The sequence below is a fragment of the Homarus americanus genome, unplaced genomic scaffold (assembly GCF_018991925.1).
Source record: "Homarus americanus isolate GMGI-L3 unplaced genomic scaffold, GMGI_Hamer_2.0 scaffold28548, whole genome shotgun sequence".
Lineage (NCBI taxonomy): Eukaryota > Metazoa > Arthropoda > Malacostraca > Decapoda > Nephropidae > Homarus > Homarus americanus.
Genome location: NW_024750316.1, coordinates 1 through 6936, shown reverse-complemented (window position 1 = coordinate 6936; position 6936 = coordinate 1). Strand labels below are relative to the sequence as shown.

At 37.4% G+C, this 6936-nt stretch overlaps 1 long non-coding RNA gene across 1 annotated transcript; it reads right to left on the bottom strand.

Annotated features, from left to right (window-relative positions):
* Positions 1–1785: 1785 nt before the first annotated feature.
* On the bottom strand, positions 1786–5561 carry LOC121854032. Its single transcript, XR_006086460.1, has 3 exons — positions 5476–5561; positions 2099–2197; positions 1786–1895 (listed from the first exon to the last, which is right to left on the bottom strand). It is a non-coding gene; the product is annotated as an uncharacterized LOC121854032 (long non-coding RNA).
* Positions 5562–6936: the final 1375 nt, after the last annotated feature.

Here is a 6936-nt window from a genome sequence, read left to right as displayed (position 1 = left end):
TTCATAGACAAATGCCTGAACATTACTAAGAAATCTTTCTACAGAACTAATCCCAAGCCCACCCATGACCATAAGAATCTCTTAGTATTACCATTTCACAAAAATTTCTCTCAAATTCCTTTACAACTAAAAACCTGGAACGTCAATGTGGCATTTAAAAACTTATGCACTGTTAAACAAATGTTAATCAAGAACTCCCCCAACAACACAATTGGTTGCATTTATAAAGATCCTTGCAAGGAATGTAATGTTTTACTTAGGCCAGACAGGTAAAGATCTTGTAACTAAACTTAAACAACATAAATACAGTGTTAGGACAGGCCAGGAATCCAATGCTCTGTTTGTTCATTTGAGGGATAACAAGCATTGCATTGACTGGGATAATGCCTCCTCAATATTACCTTGTAATTCAATTGACAGTAGGAACATTATAGAATCTAGTCTCATTAAACAAACCGAAGCAGTAAACATGAATTTGAGTAGTATGTACAAATTGGACAATTTTGTAATTAAGAAGATTTGTAACCAGGTGAGAAGGTTGGGTCACCGTACCCTCTGACCTGACTACTGACCGTTGCGGTGTTTTTTAATATTAGTAGGGTCATTACTTAATACCTGACCATTGTGAACATGACCTCACCCTCTGTATATATGTACCTTGTTCTGTACTTCTCCTTAGTCTGTACTCACCCCTGAAGATGTGAATTACATGAAAGCGCTTGGGAACTTCGTGATTTCTTCTTTCCTTGTGGTTATCGGCATATATATATATATATATATATATATATATATATATATATATATATATATATATATATATATATATATATATATATATATATATATATATATATATATATATATACACACACACAGTTGTACCCTGCTTTACGCGGTTTCACTTAACGCGATTTCTCATATACGCGGTGCCTCACCAGAACCGAACTTTCACTTAACGCGGTTCATCTACTCATATACGCGGGAAGCGGCGCGGGCAGGAGGTCGCCCAGTCATCAAAACATTACCGAGTTCTTCACCCACCACAGCCGGCCCAAGTCAGTGATAGTGATAATTATAGTGAGGATATGGACTTATATGGACTTTGAGGGGTTTGACAAAGAGTCCCTGCAAGCCTCTGTGGCGGATAGTGATACAATTGATACAAGTGATACAGGTGAGGGCCAATAATCTGCCCTCTGCCTCGGAACCAACCCCCCATCCCCGTGTGCCCAGCCATCTTTTCTACTAATGTAAGTGTTAAAAAAACTAATATTATTGATATTTCTCCTAATTATTAATTGTGTGTGCAAACCATCATAAAGTTAAGATAATATTTTTACTACAACATAGTTGTGTGACGTCAAAAAGTGGATTTGGGGGTCGGGCCAGTCTCTATTGGAATTAATCCCATATGTTCTGTTGTTCACTTTATGCGGTACCCTGTGGGTTCAATTGACCGCATAAATCGGGGTACTACTGTAATGTAAACTGTACCTTTGTAGGATAATTAAACTATTTTTTTACCCCAAGTGCTGAAGACAAAGGTATTAGGTCAGGCATATTTGACAAATATTTTGACAACATGAAACTAACTTCATACAGTAAAGATGGTCAACATATTTAAGACCATCCATAAAGGCCTTTTATAACTTACGGGCACAGCGTAATCTACTTAAAATATCTAATTATTTCAAAGGTCATTAAAACACAATTACAGTACTTGAATTTTTAAACGGAGATCCCAGATCCTTAATAAAAACTAAAACCACAAAGATATACACTGTACTGTACCTTATGTTATAACAAAAAGTTTCCAATGTGGTGCAGCAAGAGACCCGTTAACCAAAACAAACCTTCGTCTTGTGGCCCATATCTTACATCTTCAAGTCACCGTCCTGGAATGAATAACATTTTAACAATTAATAAATTAAATACTCTGGGCAGTAATATTATATAATATGTATACAGTACTGTACAGTATTATATTATACAGGAACTCACTAAATCTTCAAACATTTAAATACAATATTATGGTTAAATTAAGACATTTCCATAAAACATATTAAAGAAAATAATGAAACACTTTAGAAAATCTTACCTCGACGAATGACACGAGGAACTTCATTAACCACGATCAGCGAGGCAGCAATATGGTAGTTGTCTTATCACTACAGTAACAACCAATTGGAGCCGTACACTGTAAACAAAATACCCCTGTTACTCTTTTTGTAGAAACTCAGGTAATTTTTTGTTCCAACATGTTGGAGACGAAACAACCTTGTAAAGGATTGCCATCAAGGTTTTATGCCGGGGCGCTCCTGCTTAACACAATTGCTCAAGGTATTGGATATTTGGACCCATATTCTGGAACAGGTGGTAATATCGACAATATTTACCAAGATTTTGCCAAGGCTTTCGACAGTGTACCCCAAGAAAGGCTGAAAATCAAACTGGAAGGGTACGGAATTCGAGGAAATGTCCTAGCGTGGGTAGAAGACTTTCTAGATGACCCCAAGCTGTGTGTGGCGATTCATGGCACGAAATAGTCGTCCGTACCTGTCACAAGCGGGGTACCACAGGGCAGTGTATTTGGCCGGCTGTTGTTTGTTTGTTTCATAATGACATGCCTGACGTTGTACACTCCTCCATACAAATGTTTGCCAATGACGCCAAGTTATTTCGGGAAATCAAGAACCAAGCAGACTGTGAAGAGCTGCAGAAGGACCACAAGTTAACTCTGGTCAACAACTTTCTTAATACCACTTACTAGTCACTAATGGATAACACCTGGTAAATTCACAAGTTATATCCCACTGCCATAAGGCTTTAATTATCTATAAACGCCGATATTGTGAAGCGTCATGCGATTTTTCCTTTCCCAGAGAATTAAAATACCATCGAAGACATGATTTGGTTAGGTTAGGTTTGAATCCCACCAAATTGATATTTTCCCCGAGAATTAAAACCTCACCATCGGACACACGATTTGGTTAGGTTAGGATCCCACCAAATACAGTGACAAAAATGTAAATTTCTTGTCAAAAAATAAACTGCAACTCTACAGTAAGTTACCAAAATGTCTCAAAAGCTAATATTTTACTACAAACTGAAATTTAGCCATAAATAAAAACTACCACATTCTTATAACCAATTTTTTTTAGTTCAATCAAATAAAAAAATCTTTCCCAAAATAAAAATGACCCAAAATCCCACCTTGGTTAATATATAGGACTAACCCGCCATAGTGCCGATGCTGCTGTATCATCTCACGTCCAGAAAATGTCTCAAATATCACCGTATAGTAAGTTTTTTCTGTTTAATATACCGGAGAAGTTAGGTTAGGTAGGTTTGTTTGGTTAGTTCTGTCCTTCATAACCACAAATGTTAAGTAGCGTTTATTTAAATAACATCCACTTACTAACATTACCACAAACAGTGTCCACTATAATATAACAAAAGTAACCTGACAAAATTATCATAAAATTATCCTAAAAGTAATAAACTACATAAAATTAACAATTCCCAAACGTAAAGTGACGTAAACACCACAAGTAACAAAACTTATCAAACGTAAAAGTAACAAACTCCACAAGTAACAAAACTTATCAAACGTAAAAGTAACAAACTCCACAAGTAACAAAACTTACCAAATGTAAAAGTAACAAATACTCAACAGGAAAGTAATAAAATACCTCAAACTATCAAACTATTTCCTTAACATTGTTCCATTGACAATTTCCTCCAGTAGTTTACATTAATAAGCAGCAGCAGTTATTGGTCCACTTGCCTTCACCGTCTACCTGTTAATTAATACCTACACCACACACCTGCACCATAAACACACTATATACCTGCACCACAAACACACACTATACCTGCACCATATACCTACACCACACACCTGCACCATAAACACACTATATACCTGCACCACAAACACACACTATACCTGCACCATATACCTACACCACACACCTGCACCATAAACACACTATATACCTGCACCATAAACACACTATATGCCTGCACCATATACCTATACCACACACCTGCACCATAAACACACACTATACCTGCACCACAAACACACTATATACCTGCACCATATACCTACACCACACACCTGCACCATAAACACACTATATACCTGCACCATATACCTACCTGCACCCACACACCTGCACCATAAACACACTATATACCTGCACCACAAACACACACTATACCTGCACCATATACCTACACCACACACCTGCACCATAAACACACTATATACCTGCACCAATAACACACACTATACCTGCACCATATACCTACACCACACACCTGCACCATAAACTCACTATATACCTGCACCAATAACACACACTATACCTGCACCATATACCTATACCACACACCTGCACCATAAACACACTATATACCTGCACCACAAACACACACACACTATACCTGTACCATATACCTATACCACACACCTGCACCATAAACACATTACACACCTGCACCACAAACACACTATATACCTGCACCAATAACACACACTATACCTGCTCCATATACCTACACCACACACCTGCACCTTAAACACACTATATACCTGCACCACAAACACACACTATACCTGCACCATATACCTACACCACACACCTGCACCACAAACATACAATATACCTGCACCATATACCTACACCACACACCTGCACCACAAACATACAATATACCTGCACCATATACCTACACCACACACCTGCACCATAAACACACTATATGCCTGCACCATATACCTACACCACACACCTGCACCACAAACACACAATATACCTGCACCATATACCTACACCACACACCTGCACCATAAACACACTATATATCTGCACCATATGCCTACACCGCACCTACTGTAGTTAGTCCCAGATGGGCCTAGTTGGGCCCAGATGGGCCTAGTTGGTCCCAGATGGGCCTAGTTGGTCCCAGATGGGCCTAGTTGGTCCCAGATGGGCCTAGTTGGTCCCAGATGGACCTAGTTGGTCCCAGATGGGCCTAGTTGGGCCCAGATGGACCTAGTTGGTCCCAGATGGGCCTAGTTGGTCCCAGATGGGCCTAGTTGGTCCCAGATGGACCTAGTTGGTCCCAGATGGGCCTAGTTAGTCCCAGATGGGCCTAGTTGGTCCCAGATGGGCCTAGTTGGTCCCAGATGGGCCTAGTTGGTCCCAGATGGGCCTAGTTGGTCCCAGATGGGCCTAGTTGGTCCCAGATGAGCCTAGTTGGTCCCAGATGGGCCTAGTTCAACCAGTGTGACCGCCAACCACAGAGATAGCTGGGTAGCTTCAAACATAGGTTGGATGTTTATATGAGCAATAGGGGCTGGGTGGACTGCCCAGTATGGGCCAATAGGCCTGCTGTAGTTTCCTCCATTCTTATGTTCTACTGTACTGTGTCTAGTTAACAAGGCCATACATAATGTTAACTTACCACGAGGGAGGGAGGAAGGTCCACAAATTAACATTTACTAACAAAATTAACAACAATAAACAAGACGGCCACCTTGGTTGATGTTGACCTGCTACACTTTGTCCGATTCTCTCTCTTATCTTTCAGTAACTACAAGTTTTCATTATTAACACTATAATAAAAGTATTTTATTTAAAAATGATAGATAATATAAATAAATTATACTTTATAATGTTTTATTATTGATTAAATTTCCGTTAATAGATATATATTAATATTAAACTAAACTTATGTCTGGCTGGAGAACCAAATAGCTTGACAACATTCACAAATACACTAAAATAAATTTAAACAATAACATTTATTGTTTAACTATTTAAGCAATAACATTTATTGTTTAACTATTTTAAGATTATTTATTAATATTTTATTAATATATAACACAAAATGTAAGCTTATAAAACCTTAATAAACTCGCTATTTTAACTATTCATAATAATATTATTAACGGTAACCATTAGTCTAAAACTACATAATTATTCAGCAATAAATATTAAACAATAATTACGTATATAAAAAGTAAATAATGATCAACTACCAATAATAATATTAAGAATTAAGTCTATCTTGAATGATGAGTACTTCTCGCTATCATGTCCTGTTGGCCTGAGACACACCTGAGAAGCTACTAATAATTGTTAATTGTACTTATTATATTGTATTGTTTCTTATTCCACTTAGGTTAATTGTATATTTTGTATGTAATTTATATGCATCATTGTCTTCCACTACTATATTAAATCAACTCCAAGAGTAATATTAATTAATTGCAAAAATATCAGCAAATGTCTACGAATCACGTGATATGAGGGCGGCTCCTCCACGGCGTGCCACGCCACGCTCTGAAAAATCCGTGGCTTAGATTAGAGCGTGTCCTTCGCGTTCTAGCCTTGACCTTTATCTCTAAGTAACCATCAAGTCTTCTGCAATACTTTTCGGGGTATCGAATGACACGTTTAGTTATGACTACAAGGAAGGGATCCTGGTGGTAAGGTATCTCCTGTTTGGTACGGATAATCATTTTTCCTTATTGAATTGTTATTATATATATATTTCGTATGTCTTGTGTAACATAGTAATGTTGATAATATTGTTTGAATTAACTCTTACAGTATAAATTTATACTTCTGACATCACTCTTATTTTATTATACAATTACTTATTCACTTAAATTCTATTTTTAAACATTCTCCCTTTAGAACATAAATTAGATTAATTAATTATCTTCATTTATATTCCTTGTTTTCTGACTGTTTACTTTTTCAAGTACTTGTTTAAGTTGGTGGGTATTTGGTGGAGATAATTATTGCCGTGTTCCCTATTTCTTTATTTTGTTTATCACTGGGTGATTCCTCCCAAATATAAAAGTAGTGGGATCGCGACAAGTGAGGAGACCTGTGTCCTGGAGCTAACCGCCATTGT